Source organism: Lactuca virosa, chromosome 8 (genome assembly GCF_052849685.1).
Source record: "Lactuca virosa cultivar CGN04683 chromosome 8, Lactuca_virosa_CGN04683_v6, whole genome shotgun sequence".
NCBI lineage: Eukaryota > Viridiplantae > Streptophyta > Magnoliopsida > Asterales > Asteraceae > Lactuca > Lactuca virosa.
This window is the reverse complement of record NC_136433.1, coordinates 71,292,973-71,316,938: the sequence shown is the minus strand read 5'-3', so window position 1 is coordinate 71,316,938 and position 23,966 is coordinate 71,292,973. Positions and strand designations below refer to the sequence as shown.

The window sequence follows — 23,966 nt, the reverse complement described above, 5'->3', positions numbered from 1 at the left end:
TTGAAAGCTTCATGTTCTCCTTAACAGTCTTTATGTACGCACTCTCTGGTAATGATCACCAGATGAAAAAAAATATTGTATGATAAAATATTAGATAAAAGGAAGTACGTACTCATAATCGATCCCATATTGATGGTTTATTGTATATGCAAGTTGTAAAGACATGCCTAGAATATAATGAAATATGCATGCCAACAACTTATCTCTTCTATACAAGGATCAAGTATGCATTTCAAGTATTCAGATCCTACATTGAGAATGTTTGAAGGCAAAATTTAATTGGTTATAATTTAATATGAGACTATATATGAAGGGTCTGCATGCATCTTATAAGTAATTATTCATTTTTGAAATTTAAACTCTTGTAGCTTCAACTTTCCAATTTGAATATTTGAGTGCTGAGGAAGATTTGAAGATAAAGGTATCTAATATTTGTAGCGTCTTTTTGTATTCTTTTTGTTTTGAAAATGAATTCAATAACATGTATACAAATCTATAGTTTAAACAAATATCCTTCAACAAATCGTTAATATTACATAGGCACTGTAATTAAGTTTATGAACCTTTTAAAATTCCACAAAATTTTCTTTTCATTGGCAGTGCAAATCACAGATGAAGTCACAGAAGATTGGACATTATCTAGATGGAAGGTGTATATATCTTGTTGGTCAGTTCCAGCTAACATTTCTTTGTTTAAAACATATAGAAAATTTATAAACTCATTGTTCATCACTCGACAGGTTTATTTGTGCCAATGCTTCTGATTCCATTAATGATCACTTCACAGTTCAAGCTCATTCTCAATTTCCATCCCCTTTCATGTTTATTTATGGTAATGCAATCAGTGACAAGTAATAGAGGAAGTTTTTGGGGGGCTCGCACTTGCTGTCATCTTCAAATTGCATTGTCAAAACTTCTTTTGATAGAATGAGGTTACTAAGTTATAAATTAATTTCCTTTGATAGTGAAATATTGTTTCATTTCCATTGTATTTGCACTAATGGAAATACTATTTGTTTTATTCCTTGGTACTTTCCTTAAGACTGAGATGTTGGGGAAGCTGTCATCAATGCATGGATTGGTGATTTCCACCGATGGAGGTGTTATTGTTCAACCTATCAAATGGTGTGTGTGTGTGTGTGTATATATATATATATATATATATATATAGAGAGAGAGAGAGAGAGAGAGAGAGTTAGGTTCAAATGTTTCTAGCAACTATTGTGTACCTAAATGCACCAATGAGAATTCAAGAAATAAAAAATAATTAAATAAATCATTTAAGGGTATTTTGGACCTTTTGTACTTAAGGAAATCATTTAATTCAAATCCTGCAATTAAGGAAATAAAATAAATATATTTGACCTAGTCATGTGTGTGGTCGAACACGTTCATCATCGGCATCAACACCATCACCAAGTTCAGTTTATCATTGCTCGTCTGATCTTAATTCATCACTTGTGGCGTTCTTCATCGATTCAATTATTATCGATTTTTGAAGCCAAAATCGCTATTTGGGTAATCGATTCAAGCCTCTTATGAGTCACGATTCTCATGTTGTCGGTTGTTGACTAGATTTATTCTTTATTCAATTGACTTTATGTTCTTCAATCGAATCTCGTTTCTTCAAAATCATTTTGTGATTTGTGGATTTGTTTAGGCTTGTCGTTCCAATGAGATTGTTGATTTCATCATAAATCATTGATATTTATCGATTTTCTATTTGAAAGTGAGTTATGATGTTGAACTTAGATCAATGATTGTTCTCTGATAAATTGATAAAATCGTTTGCTGTATTGACCAAATCAAGATTGATCTGTAATTCGATTATGGAAAAATAATCGTTGTTTGTTAATTGTCTGCAACAATTACTCATTGGAACTGTAATATTTGAAGAACATCTTCTCTTTACCTGAGTAAGTTTTCCTTTTTTTCATGTATATTATTCTTAAACATACAATTTAACACTTCTGGTTATTCTTTGTAATCGATAAGTTAAATTTACTTTAGATTGCTGCAATTTTTGTTGTTAAACTTCACACTTCTATGTAAACTTCTATTAGTATATTGTATTTTTGCATTCATAGGGGTAGGGCTGTAAACGAACCGAACGAACACGAACGGAGGCTTGTTCATGTTCGCTCGTTTAAGTTAGTCGGACAAATAAACGAACACGAACGGATAAACGAACGGGTTTTCTTGTTCATGTTCGTTCGTTTAACAAATCACATTGTTCAAGTTCGTTCGTTTATGTTCGTGAACATGCTAAACGAACATAAATGAACAATGATTAAAAAAATAATTGAACCTATATGAACATATAATATAGTAATGTAATCAAACACAATTAAGCATATATGAACATAAAAGGAACTAATATAAACGAACATAAACGAACGTAAATGAACAACATAAACGAATGTTCACGAACATAATCGAACGAACGTGACCATTGTTCATGTTTGTTAGTTTAACTAAATGAACGAGAATTTGTGTTCATGTTCGTTTATTTATTAAATAAACGAACATAAACGAACATCCCGCCGAACAGTTCGATGAACGTTCAGTTCGTTTACAACCCTACATAGGGGTGTCTAATAAGGTAAAACAGAAGTATAAGTCTACATTTACTCATTTATGGATTTTCTTGTGAACATATGTGGATAATTTTTCTATTTCACTCTACAAATCATTCTTGAGGTGTGAATGGAATTATGTGTATTCTGTCAGAATTTAGAAGAAATTAGTCTATTATGATGTGAAAGTTGAGTATGAGGTGTGAATGGAATTGTGTGTATTCTGTCAGAATTTATTTATATAAATCCATTCTTTTATAATGTTTGTATTCTAGCAGAATGTGGTTTATGTATTCTGCCAAATTTATAAATCAAATCTTATCAATAATATTATTTTTAGAATAGATTAGTGTTTTTGTTAGATTTTAATGGTTTTTCTTTTTCTTTTTAGGCTTTGAAGATTTGTCATTCATGTGGAAAAGAAAGAAAATATGGAGAACAAGAGTGTCTTATAGTAGAATGTATTCCGCCAGAATGTATAAAATGAATCTTAGCAACATTATTCTTTCAGAATAAATTAGTGTTTTTTGTTGGATTTTGATGCTTCTGTTGCATTTGTGATAGGAATGGCTTGAAGACCTTATAGGAATGACGTGAAGAATGAATCGAAGATTGATCACACTCACAGTTTAAGAATGTTGTTGTTTTTTAAGAATTACACTTGTTATTCTTTCATATTGTTGTTATTATTCAAGAATGTTCTTTTTGTATCACAATCATAGAATATAATTATTTGATATATTATTAGTTCAAGAATCGATTTTGTATATTGTTTCATAATGTACTTATTCATGTTTTCTTCTTATTTATGTATTCTTAAAAGTTTTCATAAACTGTTAATCTAACAGAATGTCATTATAACAAAATTTAATTCTAATAGAATCTCATTCTATCAGAATAAAATAAGTTATAATCGGTTATGATTACAAATTAAATTAGAATTGAAATTGAATTAATTTTTAAAAAAATAGAATTATCCCTTTAATTTTGAAAGTTTCAATTTTTAAATATAATTAATGGTCTAAAATACCTTTTTAATTAAATTTGAGTGATTATATGGTACATGTTACCCTATTCTAATATTGTAGACCCTCAGATCATGACCATTGATTTTATTCATCTATTGGTGCAGAATTGTGCTTACGGACACACAATAGATTTAGGAAACAAAATAACATATATATATATATATATATATATATATATATATATATATATATATATATATATATATAGCGTTAGGCTATATCTTTCAATCATGGGATTTTCAGTGGGATATATATATATATATATATATATATATATATATATAATTGTGAGAAAATTGTGTTGGTTTAAATTGTTAAGTATATTGTTTGCATTTGTCAGCAAATATATGCAAAAGGGTGTTACTCATTTCTAGATGTATCATTGGAAACACTAGCACTACAAATAATTGTTGTATGAACTGCATCTCGCTCACTTTTGCATGATAATATTGCAACATACTTATCCAAGACTTGACAAGGACACCAAGGAATTGGGTGGGGGAGGGTGTCACAAACGGAATCTAGAATTTTCCGAAGTACACGAGAAGTTGCTAGAGTATGCTAGAATAGCCCATAAGACGCTTGAATGTCCTAGAGATTTCTAGGACATCGAAGAAGAACTTAGAGCATTATGGATACTTGTGATATGTATGATCTTAGTAGATAGATCTAGAAAAATCATGATAATGGGAAATCTAGAACCTTCCATTGAAGAGGTGTAGGAACCCTATAAATGGGGGTGGAGCCATTTGTAGCAAACCTTTTAAAAGTTCTCTTGTAAAAAAGTTTATTTCTATAATACAAAATTTATTTCATACTTTGAATTATTCTATACCGCATCTCTTGCTTCCTATCATCATTAGTACATTCAAAAAGTCGGAGTGGTATGACTTAGTCGAAGATAAACTAAGTGGCACACAAGATAGACTAATCGAAAGAGTCATCCCATGACACATGGCTCCACCTACCTCAATCATATGTTGTATTCCATGTAACAAAAAAAGCCATGCATATCTCTTGTATTAACTTCTCAAAAGACGTAGAGCATTTACCACTTTTGATCTTTTTATTCCCTTTACCATATGTGGTATCTTTCGACATGTTTTTCTTCTTACGTGTTAGTTTCAAGTGTTGGTAACTTGGTAGGCAACCTAAATCAATCAAAATTATCAAAGGCTCATCAAGTTTTTGCGGCACTTGAATTCTGGTTGATTTGTTTGTGGTTATGGACTGCTCTCCACATCAGTTACTATTCCATCAACTTGATTAACTTGAATCTTCTTATCTGGCACTTTCATATCCTCCTTAACAGTAACTTACTTTTCCTAAATAGGCGTCCATATCATTACAACACTTCATTTACACATGATATTTATATCAATGACATTAACTACAGTATATGCTCGATAACATGTTATTCTTGTAAAGTCATGTGCTTGATAACACCCACTCTCGATAACAACCTATGTTTTTAAGCTACATTGAGACAAAAGTTCACTAAGGCATTAAATCAACACTTGGTGTACATTACAAAAAACATTTCTATGAAAATAAAATATATAGAAATTACCCTAGAAATAAACCTGGTATCAAACAAAACACCTCAATCTAATCAAATTAGTAAAAAAAAAGTTGAAATCAATCTAATTTAATTTCACTTAATGCACAACTAGAACAAATTGAAAAAGATAAAATCGAAAAACGCCTTAAGTTTCATGTGATTAACCAGAAAAAATTAAGAAATATAGGATGATAAAACATAAAATCTCGATTTGAAATAAGATGGATTGTTTTTTATTGTGAATCTTTGTGATTGAATATGGTCAGGAAGAATCGAAGCATAGATGTAATCAACAAACCTATAACATTGATGAATTCACAACACCTCAATACTAAATAAGGAAGAGAATCTCAAACATTGAAGGACTCACAAGAATGTATAGACGTAATGTGACATCCCCATTTTCACGGTCAGAAAAGCCCGATTTGTTTATGCTTCATTTTTAAAATCCGAGTATATTTTTAAAGAAAAGTGTTGCGGAATTTTGTTCCCAGAAAAACATGATAAATATGTTATCAAATCATTTCCGAAGAAATGTATTTTATTCATTTTAAAACTTTGGGATGTCAACGTCAATACATAAACAGAAGCATAAACAGGACTTACATTCATTTACACTAGTGATCTACATCTCTTAAATCTCTCGGTGTAGTGTAGCTTTATATCGTCACCTGTGATACAAATAAACTGAGTGGGTCAGGTTGGGAAACCTGGTGAGTACATAGGGTTTTCAACCCACAATAATATAGTTATTATGTTTAAACATCAAACAATCAACCCAATTACCCATCCCCGTTATCTTTTTTTTTTACTCTTAAGGATCTAACCTAAGAATCATCTATCATTCATTTTTTAATTCCTAAGGACCCTCCTAAGGAATAGGCACGAAGTCCATCTTTGCCTATGGCGCAGCTGCCAATGTTATCTATTAGGCGCAACTGCCAATATTATCATTTAGGCGCAGCAGCTAGGATTATGACGTTCTCTATTAGGCGCAGCTGCCGATATTATCCTTTTGCGCAGCTGCTAGGATGTTTAGAGTACATCGTAGTTCGAAAACATCTACAGGTTGTGGCGCAGCTACCAATATTCATCTATATCATCTTTCATCCCTCATCATTTATCTACCCATGTTCTACCCAACATATTTGTAGATATAAAATACTTCTATAGTTTTAGATCTGAAGAAAAGGTTCAGATCTGAAAACAAAATACATATACAGTCTAGATCTGAAGAAAAGGTTCAGATCTGAAAACAAAATACATATACGGTTTAGATCTGAAAAACAAAGAAGTTTAAATCTTTCATCTAGCACAGATCTCAAGTAAATATGCACACATAGCACGTAATTTATATAAAATACTTCATATCTATGTGTAAGATGAAAGTAACTATGCACTCACTTGATAAGGTGGTGATTCCAACTTGGACAACGCTTCGCTTCGACGAATCCGGGAGGTTTGCTTGAAAACCGGACTCTGCGAGGGCAGAGTTTCCGAACCGAAAAACTCTTTTTTTTCTCGAAGCCTTCTAGCGCTCTGAGGCTTTCTTCAAGTGCTAGGGAAGTTTCCTACGCTTTTGGGGGTGTTTTGGGAGGTTTAGTGAGTGAGTGGAGAGAAGAAGAAGTGGATTTTGGTATGAAAAATGAAGGAACTCTCGAGTGATATTTATAGGCTGGAAAAGAGGTGAACTCGTCAAGTTTTTGGCCCAACTCATTGAGTTTCTGGCCCCCAACTCGTCGAGTTGCTGGTCCAACTCGTCGAGTTGCTGCCACGTTTCGTCATCTAGTGGAGAGAAAGCAATGGCTCAGATTGCGCCACGTCACCCACTTCGCTGCAGCACCCTTCCGACTTTTAACCCTTGTAACTTTCTCATACGAGATCTGTTTTTGACGTTCTTTATATCCACGCGTAGGTATTGATAAGATCTACAACTCTCCTTTTGACTCCATCGGCTAATTCCCTACCAATTATAAATTTAACAGTATGAGAAGATTACATTGTTTAATGACCGTGTAAAATTCATATCTTCTACATACGGACTCCGTTTTCAACTGTCTTTTTATCGTTGAACTCCTATTAATGAGATCTTAAATTCTCATTTAGGTTGTGTCGGCTAAAAATGTTGGATAAGGTGTCTAAGTCCATAACTATTTTTGGTATGTACTTGACCCGACCTGACATGGTCCATTTGGGTTGCATGGCATCATGCATTTGGATAGACTAAATGAGAGAAATAACACTTATGGTTTATTAATATATTATAAGTTCTAATATATTAATAATATTATTTAATTAGTATTGATCAAGAATTAATCTAGAATTAATTAAGTGATCAAAAAGAGACTAATTAAATATATGGGTTGATTGTGTAAATCATCCATACTTGTATAGTGGGCTAGATGCTCCATGGATTATCAAGTTGGGCTAAGGTCCATAAGATGCTCCATGGATGCTCCATGGGAGTTACAAACCCATGGGTCATGGAAATGAAGAGCCATGTTACATTAGGGTTTACATGGTGTAACCCTAAGTGTAACACACTATATAAAGAACATGACATCCACCAAAATCGGCTACATGAAGTTGCAAGAGAGGGCAAGCCGAATTTAGAAGTGTTCTACATTCTCTCAAAGTCATTCCAAAGCACTTGGTGTTGTGTGAAACATTTGAGGCATCACACTTGGGGTGCTAGGCTCTCAAGGTTTTTCAAGGAATCAAATCAACTACAAGGTATGTAATTCTAGCCATCTTTTATGTTAAAAGTTCCCCACGTATGCTAGATAGGATTATGAACCTTGGAAAAAGTATTTTGCATGTATTTTAGACAAACATAGATCCAAGGTTTTCTAGGGTTGCATGTACACTTAGGAGTGTTAGAATGCTCAAAACCCATCAAAAAATCGCTCGATCTAAAATTCGAATTCCGGGCTGCGCACTGCTATGCCAAATCTTAGAAAATTCATAACTTCCTCATATGAAGTCAAATTTGGACGTTCTTTTTATGCATGCTCTCGGTTTAACGTATACTACGACTTTCGTTTAGATCGCTAAGGCTAAAAAAGCATTTTATCGTAAACTCACTTTTTACGTCACATAGTGTCGTGCCGATTTTGTTGCGAAATTTCGACATGTCATAACTTCTTCGTTACAACTTGGATTTCGGCGTTCTTTATATCTCCGGAATCCTTGTCATGACCACTACAACTTTCATCATAGATATCGGGTTTATATAACATTTTATTTTTGACGCTTATTTTCATTTCTTAATTTATTATATCATTATAAATAAGTATAAAGCACATAAAGTCATGTAATTCACCTAATACTCAAATAATTCCTTTTTAGTACTTCAAAATGAGTTACATTTGTTGAACCTGACTATTACATCGTCGCATAAATGCTTAGCCTCGAAACACGAGCGTTACACATAATCATAAAATTGTTGAAATAAGGATGGAAGATCTGGGAAAACGATATAAGAGACACGATATATGAGCAGGGGCGGAACACGACTACGAAAACTAGGGGGCGAAATCAAAACTCCCAATGGCGTCATGACCCTACTATATTTTCTTACTAGTAAGGTAAAAGACCATTTTACCCTTTTTATTACTTGGCCCAAAACAAAGGCCCATCTTAAATGCTCAAAAAGCTCAATATCCTAAATGGCATCCCAAGGCCCAATATGGTCCAACTTCCTAATTAGGCCCAAAAACTATCATGGAGCTAATCCTAACAAAGACCATAGTCTATCCATGCCCAAAGTCAGAAGTTCAATTGACCAACAAGGCCCACACCAGTATGGCCCAACTTCCTAATTATAACAATGTATCTTTTTGTTTGTTATGGTAAATGTTTCAAATGTTTGTAGTTTAATTTTTGAGAATTTTGCTAATCCATTTTATGGAGCTTATTTTGAGTTCGGTGTCTAAAAAATATTTAGGGATTGTTTCCTTTTCAATAATGTAAATTTTAACTAATTAAATCCATGTATTTGTTTATTGGTACAAGAAGGGTATTAATGGAATTCATGAATTTTCTCATCATTTTCTAAAAATATTGTATTTTCATTTTTTTTTCTTATCAGGGATTCTGAATCAGAAGGAAAGTTATGTAAATGTAGGCTTGTGTTTTAAAATCGGTTCTGCAGCTTGGTCAACTTACTCCGCTACAGCTTCTATAAGTCTTTTTTTGTAGTGTGTGTATGTGTGTTTATTAAACTTGTTCAGCTTGCCATGTTACACTACTTGGTCAGTTACTAACCTTTCTGAGGTATTTAAGTTTCTTTTTCCAGTGTATGTCGTGTGAGTGTTATGCCATTGAGTGGCTAAATCTAAAAAACAAGGTATTTTTTGTTTGTGAATTATACCAACAATCTTGGTGCTCAATTTGTAACAAAATCCATGTCAATTGAAATGTGAAATTAGGGATTTGACCACGGAAGTGCATCTCTCTTGAAATAGATTGGTTATGTTGTTCGTCAATAGGAATGAAACCCACCATGCATATCAGAACACAGGTCGTTTGTTTAACGCCAAATTACATATGAAGCTAAGAAAGCAATGGATCTTTTTCATTCAAGGTCGAAATAGTCCAAGTAAGTGTCTTGGCGATCTTTGTTTAATATAATTGACTTAAGAGAAAGATAGGTGACAGATCCTTTGTTTGTATGTGTGTTTTACTTTCTTTGAGAAAATGATGTCACACGAAGGGAAGAAAAATATAGTTTTTTTTTGTGAAAAATATGACTTTCAGTTAAATCGTTCTTTCTGCTTTGAATGAAAAAAAAAACAATTATATATAGTGATATTTATGGTTAGATGCAAGGAAAACTTGAAGGGGAAATTTTTACAACAATGAAGACCACCAAGAAATGGTTTAGGGTATAAATAGACGCAAATTAGTAGAGGAGCACCAAAATTTTATCGTTATTTTAGTTAAAGGCATGGGTGCATAACACATCGCTTCTTGAAATTTATCTTAGTACATTGTTTTTGTTCCAGTATTGCTGGTATTGTTGATTGCTGAGATCATGTTGCTGCCATTAAATTTAAAGTTGTCATTTACCCAATTCACATTTTTAGACAAAATAGTTATTTAAACTACACATTTGAAAATACATAGCTAGAAAAGTTATTTCTATAATAAATGTTAAATTATACTTAACCACAAACTCCAACTAAAACAAGTAAATTCTAACGACCAAACAATATAAGCTTTTTGTAATTTATTTGGTTATAAATGTTGGGTTTAAGATTTTCATAGGAATAAATACGACGTAAATAAAAATAAATGACATTGCGTCTATTTAGGTATGACTTTCAACCAAACTCCATTTGAATTAGAATTTGAAGTTTTTAAAAATTATAACATAATCAAACCATGAAATTAATCGGCTAACAATCCAAAAAGATGTGTTGAAAGAGTTAGACCATTAACGTTGAAGATGCACAACAATCTTCAAGCAATAGACATTTTTTTGAAATCACCAACAATCAAAAAGAACAAAATATAGTTTTTTAAATGCCCAAATTATGTTATAGGTTTTAGCATTCGTATTTATAATTTAAGTGGTATAACTTTATTAAATGTTGTTTCTTTATAAAAATGAACTGTAATGATTTAATTTGTGACATAATTTCCATCAAAATAGACAGATTTTATCAAGATAAAATAAATTTATTAAATTACATAACAAAAAAATTTATCAAACCCAAAAAATATTAACCTATATTTTTAACTTTAAACCAAACCAAACAAACTAAAAATAAATTACGCTAAACTTTATTCGGTTAGATTTCTATTACTATTTTAAAAGTAAATACACGATGTAATCGAGCCGAACAAAAATCGATAACCAATTAAATAGACTAGCTAAAAACAAAAGGTTATTTGAAATTATGTTATTGAGAATTTTGATATTTAACAATTATCGAATAAAGAGGAATTTTTAATTAGCTTTACACATAAGGGTAAAATGGTTATTCAATGCCAACACAAAAAAAAAAAAAAAAAAAAAAGTTGTTCGCAATATATGTCAAATAAAACTACTGTCGAAAGAAAACTATTCATCAAAGTGGAACTATTTGTAACCTAAATAAACGTATTTTTATTTTGAACCCGAAACAGTGTGCAAAAAGAAAAACTAATCGTCGTTTCAAACAATTTGATGAATAAAACTAATTGGTACCGCTGCATCGCGCGGGTATATGCCACTAATATATATATATATATATATATATATATATATATATATATATATATATATATATATATATATATAGAGAGAGAGAGAGAGAGAGAGAGAGAGAGAGAAACAGGATCGGGTGAGGACTCGTGAGGACACTTAAAAAAATTGAAAAAAAATCTAAAAAAAAATACAAATCATAAAATCAAGCATAGATCTATATTTGGGTGAAAAAAAAAATTGAAAAAAAATTGGATTTCTAAGTTATCTTATAAACACTTAAAAAGAACAAATATAGAACATCTTGATGGCGGACGTAATTTTAAGGTCTATGGCTTTCTAAGTTATCATACTTGAAAGTGCTACATTATATATATATATATATATATATATATATATATATATATATATATAAACTTTTACATCAAAACCTTTAAAAAAATTCATAGATAGACCACGCACACTTATTTATTCATTTAACATATAATTTATACATAACCATAATATATATATATATATATATATATATATATATATATATATATATATATATATATATATATATATATATATATATATATATATATATATATATATATACTTTTGTTACATATTATGATAAAAGTTTTCGAAAATGACACATTGGCCCAACAAAGTATTTCGACTTTGTCCATTCAGTCTCAAAACTTTTTTGATGCTTTATAAAGGAGTAAACTCTAGTAAGTCTTTTTAGTCCATTTTACCTGTATTAGCCAGTTTGATGTGACTTAAGCATTTTTCTATTTGAAAGTCAACATTCCTTCATTTCTCAAAATCCATTTAAAAGGCAAAATCGTATTTCATAAGACCGATGAGTATGGGCAACGCCATAGGGCGTTAAGCTGATTTGACAGCTCCTTAACGCCGCCATAACGCGCGTACACCCCCCCCCCCATCCCGTTATCAGCCGTTATGTGATCACGCGTTGCCATGGTAACGTGTAATTTTTCGACCGTTGCATTTTTTCACTTGTTTAAAAACGATAATATTGACGGTAAATTAAAAAAAAAAATACTAATTATTTTTTTTTAAACTATATAAATACATATATACCTTATTCTTTTTGCCTACACTTCTATTTCTCTATATCCATCTCGATTTCTTTTATCATTCAAAACACAAACACAAAAACCAACTATGGATCAAAACCAGAATACTCCACCTCCAAACACAAACACATCCACTCCAATAGGTTTTGCGGGATACGAGGGCTACATGAACCTTCTCAACTCGCAAAACTCACCACAACTTCCATATTCCAGCAAATTTTCCAATCCCACCTCACCCCACTACAATTCTCTACCTCGCCTTTTATGCAACAAAATGCAAACATTCAACAAAACCTTTTTAACACATTCGGTCCCATGCGACAAACAATCACACAACCCCCACCCACGCAAGAAACGGTTATCGAGACTCAAGCCGGGGGGAGTCAGAAAGCATCGGGATAAAAAGGGAGATAAAAAAAGAAAGGGAAAGAGGTCGTGGTCGGGGCGGAGCAAACGGAAGCACCTCCAACATGGTGGACGCCGGAGGAAGAGCATACGTTGGCGGTGGTTTGGTGCGGGACTTCAAAACAACCAACTTTGGGGAACGATATGAAGAGAGTTGCTTTTTGGGAAGCCATGATTGTCAAATTCTGCACAATTTTGAATAAGAATGACACATATCGCAATCATGATATGCTTAGTGGCAAATGGACTCAAATTAGCCGGAAGTGCATAAATTCAATTCCATCTACAACAAACTTTCTTCGCAACGACAAAGTGGTGCGAATGAGTTCGATGTGTTTAGAGCTGTGAGGGAGGAATATCATGTGCAAATGGGTCACGTATTTGAGCACGGAAAAATTTGGGTAATCGTAAGGAAAGATCCAAAATGGATAAAAATGCCAACATCATCGCAATAACAATCAAAGAGGTCTCGTGATTCGGGTTCGGTTGATGTTTCCGACGGACGCACGAACATCGACCTCAATGCGGACACCGATGAGCTCCCGGACAAGTTTGACGAAATCAAGGAAATCTCTCCGCCACGACGACTGATGGGGCGTGACAAAGAGAAGCGCGTTCAACGACATTCGCAGGAGAATGAAAGTCGGCTTCGAGAGCACGCGGAATGAAACAAAAATTCGACGCCCACACGAAAATCTCAAATAAAAGATATGAATTGCAACGTCAGCATTTGGAGTTTCTTCATCATGAAGCCGAGCAAGATCGCATATCGAAGGATTTGGCAATTCTTACGACAAACGAAGAAAATATGCCACCGAGACAGGCTGAAGTGATACGGAGGATGAAGGAAAAGATTGAGAGCAAATACTTGGACGACGAATAGTTTATCGGTGTTTTTTGTTAAATTATCGTGTGTTTTTAGGACTATGGTTTTTTTTTTTTTTGCTTTGTTATGTTTTTTTAAGTTTGTATTGTATTTTTAATTTACTATTTTAATGAAATTATGTTTTATTAATTTGTATGTTTTTTATAAATATATGACATAAATAAAAAATAAAACAAATTAGAAATATATGAAGTAAATAAAAAAATAAAACAAATTAGAAATATATGAAGTAAATAAAAAAATAAAAAAAATTAGAATAATAGAAATTAAAAACATTAAAAAAAAACATAAAATAGTAGGTGTTGCCCATTTCCACCTTGGGTGTTATAACACCAAATTGTGACTAAGATGATGAGGTTGACACTTTTTGTTTGGTAACATGTAATAACATGTGGTCCACACCTAGTAGTCTAAACGACGAAGGAACTCTTTTTTCCTCAGGAGGTTTCAACACATATTTTGAAGCAAGTTATCGAAAATATGCAGCAAGTGAGTTCGATTTTCGGATCCGGGACCAGAGGAATTCATAGACATTTCTTCGAGCCTATTTGGTAGCCATTAATGGCTACTTCTACATCCTCTGTTCGAATCCTTTTCTTTGTTGTTTGCTTGTTCATCAATTTGTTCATATCCACTCACATTTTTGATATTACAATGCATAATTCACCTTCTTGGCTTTCTCCACTTCGAGAAAAACTAAGCAACAAAATCGAATTCCCACTTAACTGCACTCTCGGAAATCTCACTCAAACTTGCTCTAATGATTATTACCCAAAAACGATTTCAAATAGTAGATCAAATTTTCAAAAAAGTATCAGAATCCACACACATTTGCCCTGATTTCTTCCGTTGGATTCATGAAGATATAAGGTCATGGGCAGAAACAGGGATAACGAAGGAGATGGCAGAGAAGGGTATAATGTCACACCCCCAAACCAGACGGCGGAAACATCCGGGGATGGAGGACTTCATTTATAGTATCACAACACATGCATCATAGTAATCAAAGTACAAACAACCATTGTATTTAGAAAGTATAAGTATTTACATGTGTTCAATCATTGTATATTGAAACCAAAATAATTATACAAAAGAAGAAGATATGACTCAAAGTAGCTCCATCTTCTCAAAAAGCTCGGTGAGTACCTGTTTATTGTTTCCCTGAGAATACAAGTAATTTGAAAAGGGAGTATCAACATAAAGTTGAGTGAGTGCATAAGTGTTTATGTTTAAAAGGGTGTCTCTGTATCTTGCATATGTAAAATGTTCCAGAAAATCCTATATTTTCTGTTGTATATGAAAAGTAGTTTTATTCCCATAAAACCGTTCTATTTGTAAACCAATGTTCTGTATTTGTAAAACTTGTAACTGAGAGTGTGCCTGGCTTCACCAGCTGTTATTGAAAACTGTATTGAACCATTGTAGTTTGTATTCTGTAAACTAGTACTTTGAAGGTGTACTTTCGTTTAGTTGATTATACACTAACGTACTGTTAATATCTTTTTAATGAGTTCTTATAACCATACTATGACTGGATGGCCTGAAACAAACGCTTGTAGGCGTTTAAACTGTTGATAACAATTGTCACTCATTGGCGTGTATGCCTGACTGTAGCTAGCAGTATGAGTGTGGAGTTGTCAATCCCAACATAGATCTACACACAACTTGTTTCGATCCCCTGGCTGGAGATTCTGGTTATAATGTCAGGACTTTACCTTGGTTGTCTAAATGAATTAAACAACATGAATTGAATGACTCATAAAAAGCATATAAACGTTACATGTATATTAGTCATGAAAACCCAATCATTCTGAAATAAATGATTGATAGTATGTTCTTGAATTAGTATTCCGAACATGTATTTGACAGTTGTAAACCCTTGATTTGTTTTGAATCAAAACCCTTGTTTCTTGTAAAACAGTGTATCCTAGTATACTTGAATCATGAATTATTGTTCTATGTATCATAAATTATACCTATTATAATTTATATGTACTTTCTGAATCGGTATTTAACTATTTTTGTATGTAACCCCTTGCTCAACATGTTACAAAGGTAGTTAAACTGATGAAATAACTTTTATATTTATATAAATATACAATTCTATATATAAGTAAAATTTAAACGACACTCGGTCAAATAACCGGTACTATAAGCCCACATCCAAACAAGGAAAAGGACCCAGAATGAGTTATTAGTCCTAAGCCTTTTAAATCTTATTATATATATATATATATATATATATATATATATATATATATATATATATATATATATATATATATATGAATATTTGGGGAAAAATATAAGTTTACAAAAGAGTTTAAAGTTTTGAGTAATTTTTGATGATTTAATGTCGTTTTATCATGATTTGAAATCATGATTTTATAACACAAAGTTCTTGTGTTAAGCTTGTATTCCCCCCCTTAAAATAGTAGAAATTATGAAAATATGGGGGTATGAACTCACTTGATAGGTGGTGATTTGGACAGCATTTCGTTTCCCGGAAAGGAGTTTATTTGACGAAAAACCGGCTTTAATCGGGCAGAGTTTCGACTGGAGAGAGGTTAACTTCTCGAGAATTTCGGGGCTTTGAGGCTTGCTTAGGGTTTGAGATATGATACCGGGGCTTTAGGGGTTGTATATGAGTTTGTGGAAGTGAAAGAAGTGAAAATATATGGAAAATGGGGTAAAAATGTGTAAAAATCCGGAAGGTTTCGCATGGGTTATATAGGCCGAAGCCTCGGATCCGAAGCTGGGGGAGGCTGCCGCGTGTTCGGACAGGTGACAAAGGGAAGAGGCTCACTTCGGACAGGTGGCTCGGAGGTGTTGGCTTCGGAGTGGACCGAACTTCGGTCCAATGAGGAGGTGCCACGAATGCCCGAGGGGTGTCCGAGGGGTGTGTCCTGCGAGGGTGTCGGAAGGTAAGTGGACCGCGACCTTGGTCGAATCAGAAGGCGCCACGCGAGACTTCGGTCCAATCAGCAGACGACACGTAGCGGACACGGGGAAGCCTCGCATGCGAGGTGACGTGGCCGAAGGTCAGCCATGCGAAAATTCCTGATTTTCAACATTTCTCGATTTTTGTGCCAAAAACTTGCGAAAATCATAACTTTCGCATACAAGCTCCGTTTTCGACGTTCTTTATATGCACGCATAGGTAAAATTATACTCTACGACTTTTGTTTAGACTTCGTCGGCTAATTTTGACTTCATTTTTAATATTATTATTTTTAACAGAACGGGACAGGAAATCCGTTAAAAATTCATAACTTCTTCATCCGACGTCCGTTTGTGTCTGTCTTTTTACCGTTGTACTACTATTGACGAGACCTTCAATTCTCGTTTAGGTCGTGTCGGCTAAAAATCACTCGATCATTATTTCGAGTTTTTAGTTGTACACTGCTATACTGAAACTTAGAAAAATCATAACTTGTTCATACGAAGTCAGATTTTGACGTTCTTTTTATGAAAGTTCTCGGTTTAACATAAACTACAACTTTCATTTAGATTGTTAAGGCTAATAAGCCTTTTATTGAAAATTCAGTTTTTACACTGAAGAGTGTTTTTGTCGGTTTTGTCGCGGATCTTCGATTGGTCATAACTTGTTCGTTATAACTCGGATTTTAGTGTTCTTTATGTTTTTGGAAACCTTATTACAATCTCTACCACTTTGTTCATCCCAATCGAGATTGTTTAACAAATTATTTTTGAGGGTCAATTATGTAAATATATACAGTATGCTAAAATTTCTCTTTATTATTTAAAAAGAACTACAAATTGACCTATATTATTACATAAGTTTGAAATAACGGTTTGTTACATTATCCCCTCCGTTAGAGAGAATTTCGTCCCGAAATTACAGATAGACTAGGGAAAAAGATGTGAATATTTCTGTTGCATTTGATCTTCCCGCTCCCAAGTGAATTCAGGTCCCTGTTTTGCATTCCAGCGAACCTTCACTATCGGGATACGGCTTTGTTTGGTTTTCTTAACTTCCCTGTCTAGAATCTCTACGGGTTCTTCCACAAAGTTGAGACTCTCGTTTAACTCGATTTCCTCGAGTGGGATCACAAGAGTCTCGTCGGATAGACACTTTTTGAAGTTCGAGACGTGGAAGGTAGGATGAATGTTACTTAGTTCTTGGGGTAGTCGAAGTTTGTAAGCTACAGGACCGATTCTGGCAAAAATTTCGAATGGTCCTATGTACCTTGGATTCAATTTGTCATGCTTTCCAAAGCGTATCATGCCCTTCCAGGGAGAGACTTTTAATAAGACGCGGTCACCAACCTGGAATTCCAAGGGTTTTCTCCTTTTATCAGCGTAGCTTTTCTGTCTATCTCTGGAAGCTTTAAGTCGCTCCCGAATTTGTACGATTTTCTCGGTAGTTTCTCGAATAATTTCCGGACCAGTGAGAGCACTATCAGGAGTTTGACCTCTAGCTAGCTGCGTGTCACCCACTTCAGCCCAACACAGAGGGGATCTGCACTTGCGGCCATAGAGAGCTTCGAATGGAGCAGCCTTTATGCTAGTGTGATAACTGTTGTTATAGGAGAATTCAACAAGGGGTAAATGAATATCCCATGCCTTTCCAAAGTCTATCACGCAAGCTCGCAACATGTCTTCTAATGTTTGAATCGTCCTATCACTTTGTCCGTCGGTTTGTGGATGGTAGGTTGTACTCATGTCCAACCTAGTTCCCAGGGAGTTTTGTAAAGACTGCTAGAAACGAGAGGTGAATCTACTATCTCGGTCTGAAATAATAGATATTGGCACACCATGCAGTCTAACAATATCCTTGAGGTAAGTTCTTGTTAGCTTCTCCATCTTGTCGGTTTCTTTTATTGGCAAGAAGTGTGTGGATTTGGTTAATCTATCGACGATTACCCAAATAGTATCATAACCACCCGTTGTCTTGGGTAACTTAGTTATGAAATCCATCGTAATCCGCTCCCACTTCCATTCAGGGATTTCAGGTTGTTGTAATAAACCTGAAGGTTTCTGGTACTCTACCTTGACTTTGGCACAAGTAAGGCACTTGCCCACAAAGGTAGCGATTTCGGCCTTCATGTTAGGCCACCAGTATAGTTTCTTGAGGTCCATATACATCTTGTCTGAACCTGGATGAATGGAGTATCGGGTTTTGTGTGCTTCATTCATAACCACGTCTTTGTAACCACCGAACTTTGGTGTCCAGATCCGGTTCATGAAATAATAGACTCCATCATCCCTGACTTCGAAGTTCTTATCCATTCCTCTCTGGGTTTCACCTGCCACGTTTTCGGGTTTCAAGGCTTCAAGTTGAGCTTCTTTGATCTGTGTGGACAGATGTGAATGGATTGTCATGGTCAACGACTTTACTCGGCGTCCCAAGTATTATTTTCTGCTAAGGGCATCAGCTACTACGTTAGCTTTACCAGGGTGATAAAGAATCTCACAATCGTAGTCGTTAAGTAGCTCCACCCATTGTCGTTGTCTCATGTTCAGCTCTTTCTGATCGAAGATATGCTGGAGACTTTTATGGTCCGTGAATATTGTGTATTTCGTGCCATATAAGTAATGTCTCCAGATCTTCAGAGCAAATACCACTGCTCCTAGTTCAAGGTCATGTGCTGTATAGTTGACTTCATGTGTCTTTAGCTGTCTTGAGGCATAGGATATAACCTTTCCTCTTTGCATAAGAACACATCCAAACCCTTGATTAGAAGCATCACAGTACACTACGAAGTCCTCTGTCCCTTCGGGTAGAGACAAGATCGGTGCACTGCACAAAGCTCGCTTCAGCGTTTGGAACGTTGTTTCTTGCTTTTCTCCCCAGCTAAAGGTTACACCCTTTTACGTCAGGGTGGTAAGAGGCTTAGCTATTTGAGAGAAATTCTGGATGAACCTGCGATAATAGCCAGCAAGACCTAAGAATTGACGGATTTTTGTAGGTGTTTTGGGTGCTGACCAGTTTTCAATTGCCTTTATTTTGGATGGGTCGACGTGTATTCCTTCTGAACTGACCACGTGACCTAGGAATTCAACCTTTCTAATCCAAAACTCGCACTTTGAAAACTTCGCATAAAGTTTTTATGTTCTAAGGGTTTGTAATACTTGACGAAGATGTTGGCCATGTTCCTCTTTGCTTCTTGAGTAGATAATGATGTCGTCAATGAAGCCTATGATGAATTTGTCCAGGAATGGACGACACGCTCTGTTCATTAGGTCCATGAACACAGCAGGTGCATTCGTCAATCCGAATGGCATCACTATAAACTCGTAATGACCATAACGAGTTCTAAACGCGGTCTTGGGAATGTCTTCCTCCAAAACCCGTAACTGGTGATACCTGGATCTTAAGTTTATTTTCGAGAAGTAGTTCACACCTTGAAGTTGGTCGAACAGATCGTCAATGCGAGGCAGAGGATATCAATTCTTGATGGTAAGTTTATTCAGCTCGCGGTAGTCTATGCACATGCGGAATGATCCATCCTTCTTCTTTACGAACAAAACCGGTGCTCCCCAAGGTGAGAAGCTTGGTCTTATGAAACCTTTGCTAAGGAGTTCGTTAAGCTGGCTGGATAATTCTTGCATTTCAGAAGGTGCAAGACGATAGGGGGATTTGGCTACAAGGGTAGCTCCAGGGATTAAGTCAATTCGGAACTCGACTTGTCATTCGGGAGGCACTCCTGGAAGATCATCGGGAAAAATGTCGAGAAAGTTGCAGACCTCAGGAATGCTCGCGATATCTTTCACTTCTTGTTTTTTGTCTACCACGTGAGCTAAGAAAACACAGTACTCTTTGCGAAGGTACTTTTGTGCCTTGATGCAAGAAATGATCTGAAGGTTCGTTCCGGGTTTGTCTCCATAGATAATAAGAGTTTCATTAGTTGGCAAGTTCAAACAAATATGTCGTTCATAGCATAGGATGTCGGCTTGGTTGGGGCACAACCAATCCATACCTATTATGATGTTAAAACTTTTGATAGATACCGGCAAAAGGTCTATTGGGAAAGACAAGTCATTCAAGGTAAGGATACTATTGGATTAATGTCTAAGTCCATAACTATAATTGGTAAGACTTGACCCGACCCGGCATGGTCCATTTGGGTTGCATGACATCATGCATTTGGATAGACTATAATGAGAGAAATAACACTTAAGGTTGGTTAATATATTATAAGTTCTAATATATTAATAAGGTTATTTAATTAGTATTGATCAAGAATTAATTTGGAATTAATTAAGTGATCAAAAGGAGACTAATTAAATATATGGGTTGATTGTGTAAATCATTCATTCTTATATATGTGGGCTTGTGATCCAAGATTCCTTATGTTGGACTAAGTCCATGGGGTGACCCATGGATACTCCATGGAGGTTAAAATCCATGGAGCATAAGGAATGGGTAAAGTTATGAGTTACATGGTGTAACCCTAATAGCCACCATATAAAAGAATCCCATGGCTCAAGAAATCGTGCACTAATGTGTGAGTGTGAGGGCTAGACGATTTTAAGGAGTGTTTAAATTTCTCTCAAGTTATTCCAAGTGTATTTGGTGTTGTGTGAACCATTTGAGGTGTCACACTTGGGGCACTAGGCACTCAAGCTTCATGAAGACATTCTACATCAAAGAGGTATGTATTCTATCTTGTTATATTTATTATTTTGTATGCTAGATTAGGATAATACCTTGGATGTTCATAATTGTATGTATAATAGAGAAAACATAGATCCAAGGTATTTAGGGTTGCATGTACACTTAGGAGTGTTAGAATGCTCATAACCCAACAGTGGTATCAGAGCCTAGGCTTGTTTTCTTGTTATACTTGCAAAAGTAGCTGAAAAATCGAGTTGGATGCATATATTCGATTGTTTTGGCTGGAATTGGACTAGGAACATTACCCTAAGATGTTTTTGGACTTATAAACTTGTTTTTAATGTGATAATGTTCATGCTAGTCCAATTTCTAAGATAATTGTCATAATTTCAAGATTTGTATTAGTTTGTATGTTCATGCTAATTTCTTGAAGATTGATGATTTGAATTATCTTGTTCTTATGAGGTTCTTAGATTAATAGAAAAGTTGTGTGAAATAGTTGTTTTCAATCCATTTTAATCTAAGAGTTGATTCCAAAGTGTGTTTTTGTAACTTGTCCTCAAGTTATATGAAAAGTCACATTTAAGAATCATAAAACTCATAAAAGTTGGCAAAGGTTACAAAATGAAGAGTCTAGTTCTAATTAAATGGTTTTATGACTCAATAACTTGTCCTCAAGTTATGGAGGTTCAAGAGTCTCTTCATTAAATTAAAAAAAAATGTGTAACCTTAATTAGTTCCATAAGTTACAATAAAAAAAAGTTATTTTTTTTTATTAATTAGTTTAAAGTCTTCCATAACTTGTCCTCAAGATATGGAACTTGAAGAGTTTTTTTTTTAATTAAAACTACTTTAAACTCATAAGTTATGGAATTAATTAGTTTTGAATAGTTTCAAAACTTGCCCTCAAGTTTTGGAATTTGAAAAGTTTTCACTTATGAATACTTTAATTCCAAGTTAGCCCTTAGAATTTTAAAAGTTAAAATTCAACCCTTATACTTTATAATATTATAAGTTAATAATATTTATATATATGTATAAGAGTAAAGTCAGTCTTACCGTTAGTAGGCCTCATTCACGAAGTCGATCTATAAGGGGGGTATAAGGTTACTGCCTATAAAATGGCAGTTTAATGGGTGTCCACTCTCACCCACCGCTTCCTTGACTGGTGGAGGATCGTTAGCCGAACGGGTATGACAAGGACTATAATTCTCCTTTCATTAAAAGTATTAATGATAAATACTAAGTAACTAAACTCTTATTAATACCCAATCTTAGTTACTTAGGAAAATGTGAATTTGGTGTTAACCCATGAAATTACACTTTGCACTTTGCTTAAGTCGTTAGTGGAGCGTGTGTGGTTAACCGGCACACTAACCTGGACTTAACAAGGTAGGCAAAGGGTAACTTAATATTTATCATAGTATCGGTGGAGCGTGTGTGGTTAACCGGCACACTGATTAAGGGGTAAATATTAAGGGTACCAAGTATATTTGCATGGTTATTCACACCTTGTTTTGTGATCCTCGGCATCCCAGTCACAAAACCTGAAGGGCACACTCGAGATTGAAACATGCCTTTGAACAGTTCAATGAATCTCAAAGATCTAGGACTTTCAAATCCAATTAAAACCTAATAAATTATTTCGTTTTTCATGGTGGAAATTGGTGAATCGTCATTCACCTACCTTCAAATATTTTATAGCTTGGATTACGGCATCCCTCTTCTAAGTTATAAAATAGTTTGTTGGGTCCTAGCCTTAATATTTCATTGGGTGTCATATTAAGGACTTTAAATCAACTATCTTGAATATCTCCCAAAAAGATGTCTGGTCTAGACATTTATGATCTTCCCAAATCTCTTGAAACAAGCTTTCCTAAATGAAGATGATGTCCTATGGATATCATACTTCTTTCACCTCCTCCAATTATTCTCCCTAACCCACAAGTTCCTAAAAAGTTTAAGGTCACTCAAGCCCTATTGGCAAGGCAAGGTCTAGGTGTGATCACATCTTGGAGATGTAGGCACATATTGACAAGCCGGGAGAGTTGGGTGTCAAAGTCTTGAGAAAGTTGGTGGCTCAACTACTTTCTAAGTCACATAGTGAGTTCTTTTGGGAATCCTATGAAACAGACTAAGACAAGACCCTTAATGATCTTATCTATTTGCTAAGATCAACTTCCTAAAACGCTATGGACATTGACAATGATGACATTGGATATCCAGTAAAGCTCTCTCTTCCCAGTGGAAAGGGATCGGCCATAGTCAACTCGGTTGACCCAATGGTAAAAAGAGAGGCGAAGTCTGAGATAGTCCCATTATCAAGGGTCCATAGGTAACTATTGCCAAAGGAAGGGGCATTGGTTACGAAGCTGCCAAATTTACCTAAGGATGTTAAAGTCAATAAGTTTGGCTCTACTTCAGGTAAAGTCCATTGTCTAACTCTATTAAGTACAAGCTGATTCTGATCGCGAAGATGGATTTCAATCGCATGGTTCGGTGATCAGAATTTTGGGCTATTACTTAAGAGTTATGATATTTATATTGCTTAGGAATAGATAACAACAAGGTTATCATATGGATTGTAAGGATAAGTTTTTCCGCAAAGTTTTAAAATAAAAGAAAAAGGTTTTGATTTTATTTATTTTAA

At 34.5% G+C, this 23,966-nt stretch overlaps 1 pseudogene; it reads left to right on the top strand.

Annotated features, from left to right (window-relative positions):
- LOC145130479 (shikimate kinase 3, chloroplastic-like) overlaps nt 1-23,966 on the top strand; it is a 44,610-nt pseudogene that overhangs the window by 2,213 nt on the left and 18,431 nt on the right.